At 45.4% G+C, this 13472-nt stretch overlaps 1 long non-coding RNA gene across 2 annotated transcripts in view; it reads left to right on the top strand.

Moving 5' to 3' along the window:
- Window positions 1-13472, top strand: part of LOC119240777 (uncharacterized) — a 64994-nt gene that overhangs the window by 20279 nt on the left and 31243 nt on the right. For both annotated transcript variants that reach the window (XR_005124190.1, XR_005124189.2), the window contains exon 2: window positions 7132-7300. This is a non-coding gene — a long non-coding RNA (uncharacterized LOC119240777). The remainder of the gene's footprint in view (window positions 1-7131; window positions 7301-13472) is intronic.

Below are 13472 nucleotides of genomic sequence, written 5' to 3'. Positions count from 1 at the left end.
GAGATCTCTATTCTCATGGCATTACAATATTATGTAGGAGGCAGACATTAATGAAAACAATACAATGTACCATTTTAAGCTGAGATAAATGGAACAGTTCTATGAAAACAGATAAAAAGGAGCCTGATGTAGTCTAAAGAGGGAAAGAGAGGTCTCCCCCCAAAAAAAGACCATGCAGTTAGGAACTTAAGGATGAGTGGGTAGAATTCATGGAACCGGGGTGCTGTATAGCAAGAGCCCTAAGCACAAGGGAGAGAATGAAAGAAGCATGAAAGGCAGGGAGCCGTGTCAGAGTCATGTCCTGAAAATGAAGACCCACTAAGGAGTCCTCCTTGAGAAGGTCAATGATGCAGTGGTGGGCCAGCATGAATGCAACAGTCCAGGGGAGAGAATTGGCTACTTATTATCGTAATGGCAATGCGAATTCCAAAAAGTGGATGCATTTGCTAAGAGAAGATAAAATTGACCATCTTGGTGAAGGATTATATATGGGGGACCAGGGAGATAGATCACAAAAGCATAATGCCAAGAGCAAAAGAGGAGGGTCCAGGCACAGGAGAACCAACACTTAAGGCCCAGTCAAGAGAAGCAGATTCCACAAAGGAGTACCTATGAAATGAAAAAAATAAAAACAGAGATATGTAATCCATCAGGAAGGGAGGAAAGCATTTCAAGGAAAATGCAGTCAGGAAAGTGGTCCCTTTAGCACAAGGCTCTAGACAAAAGCACATGGGCAATGGGAGAGTGGTGGTAGCAATGTCTGGGCATGATTGAGCACTTTAACATTATAAGTGGGCCTCCCTGGTGGCACAGGGGTTAAGTCTCAGTGCTTTCAAGCTATGGTCAGCCACTGCAGCATAAATTCTATCCCCGGCCAGGGAGCTGACCCACATGGCTCAGTAGACCTCTCCTGTCTCCCCCACTGCTCCCCTCAGCAGTGTATTTCAGTAGATCTGCTTGTTCTACTCCCCACTCTGTCTCTGGTGAATCCACTCACCCCCTGCACCTCTGACCTATACCCCAATTCTTGTCTGCATAAATAAATAAAAATAAATCTTTAAAAAATAAAGAACATTCTAAATACTGTCCTAAGCACCTTAAGAAAATCCCCTGATGTTATAACTACAACAGCAGCAATGGATAGAAAGGGCACAGCTCCAATTCCAGTGCTCCTTCCCCTACCGCCTTTTCATTGACCTAGCTGGCTGAGCATCTGTTTTTCCAAAACTGCCTCTCAGGCTCAGTGACCCAAATTCTCTGCACCATAGAATGTGGTGTATTTGGATTTTGGGGTCTCCTTCCTGGTCCACCCCGAGGTCAGTTCATTCTCAGGTGGGAGGAAGAGGAGACAGTAGTAGCCTCCAGGGAAACACCTAGCACACACAGTTCCCCTCCTTACCGCCACCCCATCGCCCCTTTTTATTCCCTGGTCTCTCTCCAGGCGTCTGCAGGAGTTATTTTCCTGCAACCATGAGGGGTGCACAAGAGGAACATTTCTCCCCTTGCATGTCCTCAGTCCCCTGCATGTCCCCCCCACCCCACCCCCAACCCACCCTGGCCATCCCCTCCCTCAGGTTGGCATGTTTCTCTTTCCCTCCCGGGCCTTATATAGTCATGAGGATTCACAAGTACCAAGGAGACTGCCAGCACCTCTAACCACCCTGCTGCCAAAGAGATGGCTGAGGCGAGCTGCAAACTTCGGGTTTCTGCCAGACACCGAATTTATCTATTTTCTGCATCTCTAACAAGGCACCGGAGACAGCCTCAGGGGCCCTGGGCCCCTTCCCAGATCGGCCACACTGACATTTAAAGAACCAGAATGCGCAGCACCAGTGCCTAGGCCTGAGGGAGTCAGGGGCGCCCGTGCACAGAGCAGGTGCTCACCACCGCCCTTCTCCCTTTGCGTGCGCGCGCGCGCAAAGCTGCAGTTCTTTGTGTCTGCATCTCTGCTAGCTGTCTGCACTAGACTGGGTGGGGTGGGGGAAGCCGGAAGCAGCAAATCAGCGTCTGGGTCTTGAAAAATGCCTAGAAGGGTGGACATTTTCATTAGAAACCCTTGCACATTTGGAGAAAGCAAGTCTACAAGCTCAGTGCCCTTCCCTCCCTGCCCCCCACCCATTCTCCCGCCCACACCCCACTCCCTATCGGCTCACCTCCTTCCCCCGGTTCCTCTAACAACCCCCCTCCCTCCCTGGTCATCTGGATCTCGTTGTTTTTGCATTTCCCCAGCTGCCTGTCTGCTTTTGCTGCCCTGCACGTGCGCGCGCACACACGTGCTCAGGGCACCCGCGCCCTGTGCCCCTTACCGCGACAACCCCACACCTTTCACAGACTCACAGGGCAGTTCCTTCCCTGCCTCCAAGACAGAATGGGCCCTTTATTCCAAAACCGAAATAGAAAGGCCTTGGGTCTAGTTAACTGGAGCAAGAGAAACCACCAGGAAGGGCTGTATTTTTGCATGGGAGAGTGGGTGGGCAGCTGCTGTGGTTTGGGATATTTTAGTCATTTTCCAAAAAATATACTATATGAACAATCTATTTCTCTACTTTGAGGGCTTCCCTGAAGGAAGACTGTTAAAAAGAATATGCAGGAACACAGTTAACAAAGTGTTTTTCCCCTTACTTTACATAAAGGCCTTTTGCCATGTTCAGTTACTATTGTTTGATGTTTTATATGTTATTTAATATGCTGGGGGGGGGGCCGGTGGGAAGGATTATCAAAAATCTAGGACATTGTCCCTTTAAGAATCTAGACTAAAACACCTTAAATGAACTCTGCAGCAGACAGATGAAGGGGGGGGGGTGGCTAGAAAAAGCCCTTCTCTGGCCCTTGCTGCTTTTGCCATTATTCATGATGTAATTTTTCAGGTGTTAGTTTGGCAGAGAAAGATTGGAACTGGGCTTGTTGCTAGGACATGAATGAAGAACAAGAATCCCATTGGTTCTCTGAGACTTTGCAGGAGCCAATGAGAATGAAGGGGCTGGAGTGGGGAAAGTCACTAAAAAAAAAAAAAAGAAAGAAAAAAAAAACCAAAAAACTCTCCGCCAGACCATTATTGTGTTTGCCATGTTAAAGTTAAGTGGGGTACTGTAAATTTATGGGGGGCGGGGGGTTCAGTCTATTTTTCCAAAGTGTTGGTGGGGAGTATTGTCCGATGGAGTAAAGCTGAAGAACGAGCAATTAAGAAGCAGCTTTGTTCCGCACTGTCCTGGGTTTCACTAATAGCTCACTGTCACAAGGCAGTCTGGAGCACTATGCAAAGGAGGCTGAGCACATTTCACACCCTTCCCCTGCTGCCACACACCATTCGGTGATGCAATTATGCTAGAGTTGGAGGAAGGGGAGGTGGGGAGTGGGTGGAGGGGGCCTCAGAGTCTTTCTCTAGTCTTGATCATGATTAGGTGAACCCCAAACAACATTTGGCAATGTAAGTGAAACAGCTCTGCATGTGTAAATAAGGGGCTCTGTGTGTTCCCCGCCCAAGGCTTAGGTGCCACCTCCCCACACTGTGTTCCAGCATCTCCATGGGTCACTGTGAGATCTGGCCCAGCAAAACCCCAGTTCTGATAACAACCACATGTAGGCACAGTGCTGCTGAGAATGTCACCAGGTCTCCAGACCAGGGCTATAAAACGTTCACCCACTTAAGCCATTTGAGTCTCAGCCTCCCAGCTAGCAAAGTAAGCAATTTTGTGTGCCAGTCATACTCGACTGCCTGATTCAAGGCAGCTCCTTGCAAACTTGGGCAGGAAGAGAAGCTTGATCCCTGCAGGGCCCCCCTCGCTCTCCCCCCACTGACTGTGTAGACTTGACAATAATCCACCTCCCATGCCACGTTCCATTGTCTGGGCTCTGACTGTAACCCACACCTTTACTTGAATAAATGTGTAGGGTTTAGGCTGGGTGACTTGAAACACACATGCAATAAATTGACTTCTTATTGGGTTATAGACCTGGCCAGTTTATTTACACCCTGGAGGGGGCTCAACCTCAGCCAGATTCCTAACTTCAGAGATTCTGTGGCTGGAAGCCAGCAACATAAAAGGATTTTTCCTTGTAATCGGAGCGCTTCTTAAAACCACAGGCAGTTTCAACCAATTAACATCTCTGATTGCAATAGAACATTTTAGGAGACTCAGAAAGAACAGGAGGGTTTTCAACCACAAGCCTTTATTGGATCCATAGCAAGAATTGATCTGATTATTGATTTCTTTCTTGCGGATTTCTGTGACTTCCCAGGTTGTTGAAGATTTGGGGGGTTGGGAAGATGGAGGGTGGTCATGGGCAGAAAATGGGAGGAGATAAAACAGGGAGATTTTTAAGTAGTCCGTTTTCTTTCATCCAAACAAATCCCAGGCTCTACTCACATTCACTGCTCCACTCTGATAGAAAACATAGCTCCAAGTGCAGACCCTAATTGTACCCTTCAGGTGACAGGTAGGGCATGTGCTCCAGTTCAAAGCCAAAGTCAGGGTTGAGTAAATGTGAATTCAGACAGTCAGCATTTCAAAATAAAAGCATTCAACCTGGAGCCCCAGACTGGAGGCCTCCTTGCAGCCTTTTAGCAGGAATCCTGTGAGATGCACTTCAGTCAAGGTCTCCACTCAAACCTTACTTTGTTCTCGTTCTCATAAAACCTCAGACTGCTTGCAAAGCTCCCCTACCTAAACCAAACGGAGGCTCCAGAGACTAGTGCGGGGAATGTAAAATGCATGGAAATGATGTTGCAGGCAGCCATTCCACCCTGGGGACAACGGTACCAAGCAGCCACCAAGGGCGACGAAAGAGTTCCAGAAAAAGAAGAAAAGAGATTGGATGGCTTCTTCTCTCCTCATATCTCAGTGCATTGATCATTTCGGGGCACTGTTACATTTACTGGGAAAATGGGTAAAAATCCTGAGATCTGAGCTCTCTTTCATGGAAAGAGAGAGAGAGAAATGTGGGGTGAGTTGAACAATTAACATTAGATCTCTGTCATTTAAGCAATGCAGGTCATATTCAAGGCTGGACTCTAATTAATCAAGCCTTGAAATATCCAACTTACATATTATTAACTCTGTATAAAAGCATTGTCATTCCTTGCTTGTGCAAAGACCTAGCAAAGGCCCCCAAATTAAGAGATCTCCTTCATGACACCCAGTCAGCCTGGCTCAGGAACCACGAGGAGACAGCACCATTCTGATCAGGAAAGGACCTTCCACCCACAAACTTTAGAAATGAGCACATGTTCATTGCCACTGCGTGAACTGTCAGCTAATTTCTGTTTCCCTGCATGGGAGGCAAATTATATCAATCGTACAATAAAAGCTATTGTCATGCCTAGTGTGTTCATCATGACTCAGAAAGATGCAAAAATATTGACTTGCTCTAAATAGCATTTTACTTTAGTCTCCAGACAGCAGTTCTGAAGACCTAGAATGACCAGAAGTAGTTTTGTTAACAGAGGGAGGAAATGTGACAGAAAGGAAGAGGCTGTGTGTATAACCTACTCCACCCACATGGAAGCCACAGGGAGCTCTAAGGGAAAGGGGTACCTCATGAAAGAGTTAACTTGGACTATTACTTAGATTTTTTTTTTAATTCCTTAAAACTCCCAACAGTACCTACAGTAACAAGAAAATAACGAAGCCCACTGACATCTCTGAAAAGAAGGTGATTAATTAAAGTAATTAGGCTGCACTGAATTATTAAAATATGAAGTCTTCTGTAGGGACGACCAAAAAGGCAGAACATTTTTGCAGTTCAAAAATTAAAACCATATTCTGCTTCATTAGCTGAGACGGGAACTCACACGTTTTAGCCTACAATCTTATTCACAGATGCGTAAGTGTCTAATATTTCACACCTTTGTAATGGCCCTTGTAAAAATAAAAAAAGAAAAAGAAAGAAAAAAAAAAACAACAACCTGACTTCAATTATTTTATTGCTTATAGGGCAGAGGAGAGCTTTTGAAAGAATGACAACGAGCCTTTCGGGTTTACTTTGAAAATGCCCCAGGCTTTGAAATGCCAGGTGTGTTGGGTCCTGACTAGAGTCAGGCCAGGGACAGTGAAGGGCAAAGAGGCACCTCTTAACACATTCCTCAGCTGTGTCTTCAAAGCAGTTGATGTCTCTTTCCTTCCTACTAAATCAAATTGAACTCATGGGCCTGACTTTAAAATCCCTCCCATGATGCTCTTCCCCACCCCCATGACATCCACTCCAGTGGGCCAGGCAAATTCCACCATCTTGTTGCAAACCATACTCAGTCCTCCTGCTACATCCCCAGCCAGTGTGGCCCCTGCCTGAATGTTCCATGGTTCTTTGATGAATCCTAACCACCCCGTCTCTGAAAATCCAAAGCTTTTTGTCCTCCTCTTCCAGATCTTCACACTCAAGACCTGTGTTGTTTCTGACTTGATTGCAAATCTGATCTTTTCCTTGTTTTAAAACCTTTCATTGCACCCTCTGCCTTCAGAATCCATGTTCAGGCATGTTAGCCCTGTGTCCATTCCTTCTCTGAACACTGGTTCTAGCATACTCCACCAGCCAGTAGCTAACGGTACCGCCAGTTGGTAAATAAGAGCTCAGACTGCAGCTGATTCTTCCAGATTTACTTCTGACTCCACCCCCTGTTGGGATGTGGTGTGATGGTGGCTGAGTCCTGCATGGCTATCCCAGCTCCAGAGACCACAGGGATTCAGTCAAGAGGACAAAAGATATATTTTAAAAATTTAACACTTTTGCACCCATATTTCATCAGTCAAGATTTCATTAGGGGGCCTCCCCGGTGGTGCAGTGGTTGAGCGCTGGTCTGTGAAGCTGCCCAAAGCCTCTGCAGCGCCAGTTTGATCCCCGGCCACCAGCAAGGGTCCCACGTGGCGAGCAGACCTCTGCTGCCACGCCCGCTGCTCCCCTCAGCAGTGTACTTCATCGGTCTGCTTGTTCTGTTCCCCACTCTGGCTCTGGTGAATTCTCTCACCCTCCCGCACTTCTGACTGTACAGTGCTTGTATAAATAAATAAATAAATCTTTTAAAAAAAGAAAAATATTTCATTAGGGCTTGTGCTAAGCAGTTTATAGGGTAAGCATTTTCTAAATGTGAAAATATAATGACTGTATTTCTAAGAAGTACTCTTTTTCCCACTTTAGAGATTCTGATGTGCACCAAATAGGCAGAGATCTCACCGAGTCCCTCTGACGGTGCATTTTCTGCAAGCTTTATCCCAGAAGAGTGACCAAGGAATCACATACCCCATGTGGCTTCTCCAACCTCTACGAACTCTTCCAAACTTCACGTTCGAGATCATCAGCTGAGCAGGTAACTCACCCCTTTTCTGTCTCAATTCCCACCTGTAAAAAGGAAGGGAAGGAGATTCCTCTTTCCAGCTTTCCCACCTCGGATCATTGGAAAGATTAAATGAGATGCGATGGGAAATGCTTTGAAATAGAACGACATGAACATTTTCCTGCTGGCTTCTCAACAAATCCCCAGTTCCCCTGAGTGCTCACAGAGATGTGTTGTATAAATCCACGTTTCAGGGCTCTCATACGCATAGAAATTTGTTCTCACTCTCAACGAGAATATGACACTCAGAAATCTGTACATTGTACCCCCTTGTCAAAGCCATGGGAAGTTGACACGGAGGGAAAGACTAAAATCCCCTTAAAATAGGAGCAACTCGATTCAGAAAGAGTGATAAATTTTGGGCTTTCTCTATTGACTGGTATTTAAGAAAAAGGATCTAAGAGGACGCAAATATGGTCAACTCAGCTGGGGAAGCCTCTCATCTCTGAGATCAATGCCATAAATCCATACCTGTCTCTTCTCCAAAAGAGAAAGAAAAAAGAAAAAAAACAACTGAGCTTATTTAGAGAAAGGATAACTCAGGAACAGATATAATTTGGGGTAAGACCAACTGACTACACTAGACTCTTCTAGGTATCAGAACTGGCTACAAGAGTCAGATCATCAACGTCATGCTGACTTGTAAAGTTCACCAAATGGGAGATTGTGCCAAAGGTCCCAGGAGTCTCTCCACTGCCCTCTTAAATGATTTTGGTCTCTGCCCACTACCCTCAGAGCCTCTAACTGCCAGTTTATCCTGTGGGGCATTGCCCCTAAGTGGACAGAACTAGGTCAGAGTTGCCAAGGACACCAGGATGGCAGGCTGCTCTGAACCATGAATGGTCAAGTTAAGGACATCTCCCAGAAGAAGGGCTGCCTACAGTCGACCAAAGGAGATCTCAGCCAGGAGCCATCAATGGGCTTCATCAGGTCACTGCTTAAAATGCAACAGGGAAGCAAAGCCAGTCCCTTGAGCCAGGTAGGAGCCAAGGCTGGTAATTAAGAGGTAAGTGACACTGGAGCCAGTGGGCTGGGAATTCAGTCAGCAGATGGTGGAGGTGGAAGTGCAGTTGCACCCCAGCCAAGTGCCCTTGTGCACAAATGACATTGTTGGTTAAGTGTCCTACCAAGGGCTCCAGCTCGTTGACACAGCAATGCGATTGTCCTGCCTTCTGCTGTACAGAGACACATCATGCATAGCCGTTCCTACACACCACTCCTGAACCACCCACCCCCACCAAAGCATGTTAAGGAAGTGCTGATCTCAGCCACAGAGATCTCTGCTTTGAGGGCATTTAATTCCCCTGCTTGGCCTATGAGTTTCCCCCACCCCACGCACATTTATTAGATAATGAACAAGAGCAAATTATGTACCAGTTTTATTCTCTACTCTGGAAATTCCGTGATAAAGAAGGCATGACTCCTGTACTGGAAGTTACTCTAGTTAGGGAGACAGACAAGTAAGTCTGTATGTTAAGGTGATACAATTCCCAGGAGAGAAACTGCATGGCTCTACACTGTCTTCTCGAGACTTCCAGGATACCTCACACGCCTAGCTGTCCTCTGAAATCAGTGACTTCTCCGCCTCAGTATCCTTGGCTGAATCTTCCTCCTTCATACTCTATGTTTCAGAATATCCCAGGGCTCCTCCCCCAGGTTATATTTTACCCAGTGGTTTTAAGTACCACCTATGCAGTGACAGTTCCCAAATGTGTCTCTCCAGCACAGACTTCTCCCCTGAGCTTGAAGTTATACCTCCAGCCGCTCCCAGCCATCTATGCTTGGAAACATGTAGCTATCTTGAGCTTTCTTGCTGTTAACCAGTTAATTTCCCTCTCCCCAAGCACACACAATGGCCACTGAATTATCACTCCCTTGGTAGGTGGCAGGACATCCACCCAGTTGCTCAAATAAAAATCGCAAGAGTTAGCTTTGCTACTGTCCCTACTCTCCTGTTCTTCATTGAATCCAGACTCCAGAATAAAATCCAGGATCATCTGCTTCTTACCCTCCTGCTCCTGCTCTTAAGGGCTCTGTCACAGAACATACACATGTGCAACATTTTCCATATAATTTTAGAGGTTTCATAGGGGAATAGGCTTGTCAATAGACTCCAGGTTAATGTCCCATTCAATGAGTATTTGTATCTTTTTAACCGTTTTAGATGTTAAGCTACTTAGGGGCAGGAATCCTTCATGTAATTATTTCAGTAGGGTACCTGGCACAGTGCCTCATACTGCTAATCCCTCAATTAAGTCTTTTTTAAAAATATAATATGGAGGAGGAAATTAATCATTCATCCAATAAATATTTATTGAGTGCATACTGTATGCAGTGTCCTTGGGCTGGTTGTTGTGGGGAATACAAAGATTTAAACCAAAAATACAGAGAAGCTGAGTTAACAACATTATGGGGCCTCCCCTGGTGGCGCAGTGGTTGAGCGCTGGGCTACGAAAGCTACCCACAGCCTCTGCAGCACCAGTTCGATCCCCCGCCACCAGCGAGGGTCCCACATGGTGTGCAGACCTCTCCTGCCTCGCCCACTGCTCCCCTCAGCAGTGTATTTCGTCAGTCTGCCTGTTCTGCTCCCCGCTCTGGCTCTGGTGAATACTCTCACCCTCCCGTGCTTCTGACTGTACCCAGTGCTTGTATAAATAAATAAATAAATAAATAGATAGATAAATAAATAAATATTTTTTAAAGAAAAACCATTATGAATGACATGAACAAAAAAGGGGAGCCAGTTGGTGTTTCAGGATGCAGTACTAGAGGTACGAAGATGGAAGAGCACAAGAAGGGCTTGCTGAGAAGTAAGGCTACCCAACTGGGCTAGAACAGAGGGATTGTACAGAAGGTCTTGGAGCCAAGACGGGGAGGTGAAAAGCAGTGACACAAGACCAAAGCAATACATTTGTGTGGCTGAGTTGGCAAGAAGGATAATTTGGTACTTTTCAAAAACCATTAAAACATGGAAAAGTGTGAGGCAGTGTCTTTTACTGCCCTGTTCTCATGCTAGAAGATGGAATATGGGATAGGTTGAACCCGCTAGGAGGGCCTGGGGCATTGTTGTCCTCACAGAGGACACTGGGCCATTGGGATCTTGACAGTGGGCCCTGAGTCATCGGGGTTCTTACAGAGGGCAGTGGAGCATTGGGGTCCTCACAGAGGGCACTGAGGTATCAGGTGCTTCGTCGTGCATGATGGGTAAGTGTTCCAGAGACATGCGTCATGGCCTCCTAGCATGACTTTGAGGGGGACTAGAATAATAATAGCAGTCATTAATGCAGGCAAATGTTTAGAGAACACTTTAACATGCGTTCGCTTACTTAATCCTGAAGATCTCCCCATGAAAGAGCTGTTATTTTATTTACAGTTTGCAATGAGGAAATTCAGATTTAAAGAAAGGAAGAAAGCAGAAACTCAGATTATTGAGTATCTACCAAACACTAGGACTTGTCAGAGGTATCTTATTCTTCACTGAACTGCCACAAAATGATAGGAACATTCCTGACTTGCAGTTACCGAAACTAAGGTTCAGAAGAGTTAAATAACTTGCTGATCAGCAATGAGCAGGTGATACCACCAGTGTCTGAGTGTGGGACTGGCCACCGTACAACTAGCAGTACCACAATGCAGACAACCTAGAAGATGTTTAATAAGCACATCCAGCAGGGGTGTGTTAATGAAAGGTGGGATTGTGACGGGAAAAAAAAGGTTTGTATGGGGCCCCTTTATTACAATACAGAATGCAAAACAATCCAGATGCACAGAGATTCAAGAAAAGGCTCCTGTAAGATAGAACTCTGGGAATCTTGGCCAAAATTAATTTAAATTTACTGTTCCCTCCCATCTAGGGATATGTAAGCTCCCATATATAAAGCACAGTGAACATTTTCCTGTAGCCACTGGAAAATCCTGCTTGCCTGTCTTTCGTGAATGGGTCTTCACCAGTGCCCACACTTCTCACTCTGTTCTGACAGCTGTGGACCCTTGGCACCAAAGTTGAGGGAAGAGAAACATCCCAAAATAATGAAAGTTGGCCATTAATAGCCTTTTTATCTCCAGCTCTCTGAATGCAGGCAGAAAGATGGCTGTTTCTGAAGCCAGCAAATTTACAGATAATATTTCTAAGGGATTGGGTCTTGGAAAATTGAATTTACAACCAGACTATTCTTTATAGAGCTACTTTCATTTAAGACACTCAACTGAATATAATCTTTCTCATTGCACCCTTGTTCCTGTTTCCTGAAATCTCCCTCCTTTATCCCAATTTATCTACTAGAATCTGAGGATAAAAGCAGTCCTATGGTCCCATAAGAAGTGGGAGTAGAGATAGGATATAGATCGAGAGAGCATTGAAGATCAATGTCAAACACATCTCATCTTGCCCCCATAGCAGCTGCTGCAGTCTTAGCCATGAGAGTTGCTCAATAAATAATCACTGAATTTCAGTGAATTGAACGGAACCAAAATGGCTCTATGAATAGTGCTCAGAAGAGGTGGTGGTGCATGATTCATTGGTCACAGACTTAGTTATTTGTGTGTGGGAGTGGGGGATTCTTATGCTTCTGGTTTCAGAGATGGAATAAGGAGGTGAGTGGCCCTCTCTATTGCTGGGTTGAGTCCCTAAGACCCATCAGGTTGCCAGGTATCTATTCTTGGTCAGTGTAATCTGTTACTAGAGCCATTTCAAGCTGCCCTACATGGGATTTAAGCTGCTATTTGATCCAGCATGTCCCAAGGATTTATTGTCTGTAAGAATTCCACAAACATGGTCAGCTTGGGCCTGAATTATGAAAGCAACTAAAGACTCATTTTCAACCCTTCAGAGACAGGGGCCTGAGGGTGGGAGAGCAGGATGGAGAGAATATTTGGAAAACAGTAATCAGGGCAACACTGCCAGGACAAAACACGCAGCCAACATAATTACCTGCCATCTGTTATATGGACTAAGGATGGTTATTTAGTGGTCAGAACAAACCCCATGGTTCCTGGCCTGGCTCTTCATGGAAAGGGCTTTGTGTCCTGAAGTTGGTTCCTTTGACTCTCTGCACACAATTCACTGGTGGGAGAAGCAGAGGTGAAGCTGTCCTACCCCTGGAGATGTGATGATAGCGCATTTCCCATACAGATTGGACAGGAATATGACTCCAGCAACCTTTTGATCTAATTATTGTTTGTGGCATATTTGGTGGATCTGCTGGTGACAAGGACTACATATAGGAACAAAGTCTGACTACTAAGGCTTATGATTTAACTCCTTTCCCAAGCTCCATGTTGATTCATTTTGAAATCCCACTACAATTTCAAAGGCGGACTGATCTCTTTTACATGCAATGAAAAAACAGCTTCCCAGAGGAACACTGCTCTCCCTGGCTTAGGGAGCCATACTTAAAACTCACACTAATACAAATAAACACAGCACTGGAGCTTCAATAAGGTAGACTTTCCATGACCTATTTATGGCTGTTGGCTTCTACACAAATAGTCAATTCTCAATTATGCACTCAAATGAGGGACTAATGGTGCAGAAATCTAAATGGATGCCAATGAAAGGATACTTCTCTCTGTCTATTCGCTTATCCACTTATTCTTTCAATAAGCATTTATTGAACACCTACTAAGTACCAGGTAGTGTGCTAAATCCTAGAGATTCAAAACTGATTAAGAAATGGGATGTGCCCTTTAGAAGTCAGTCTACTAGGGAAAATGGACAAAGAAAATAATCAGCACAGGTTAAGTATTACAACAAAGGTACACAGATTGCTTTGGGAACATGGAGGAGGGATGCTCTTACTTCAAGCACTGGCAAAACTCCACTGACACCAGTCCAGCAGGTATGGCTCCTTGGCATGAACTGGACAGTGACCAGTTGCTTTCCTGCAGCCCTGATCCATGGTGCCAGCAAGCCAAGCCAACATAGAGAACCAAAGAATCCTGCAAGCATTGATTAGTTGCCCTAGGATGCAGAGCCAGGGACAAGTATGGGGAGCTAAGTTGTGAAGGTGAAGGACCAGAAATTCAAAAAGGATAAGAAGCAGCGGAGCAGTGGGTTAATTCTAGAGAAAATAAGATTGACTTTGCATGCTCCCCACCCTAATGGGCGATAAATGGGAGTTTTCAGGAGTAGGATGAAAAGGTGAGA

The sequence above is a fragment of the Talpa occidentalis genome, unplaced genomic scaffold, assembly GCF_014898055.3.
Source record: "Talpa occidentalis isolate TD23 unplaced genomic scaffold, MPIMG_talOcc4v2.1 talOcc4.12, whole genome shotgun sequence".
NCBI classification, from domain to species: Eukaryota; Metazoa; Chordata; class Mammalia; order Eulipotyphla; family Talpidae; genus Talpa; species Talpa occidentalis.
Note: the sequence above shows the minus strand (reverse complement) of the source record. Positions and strands in the feature narration are given on the sequence as shown.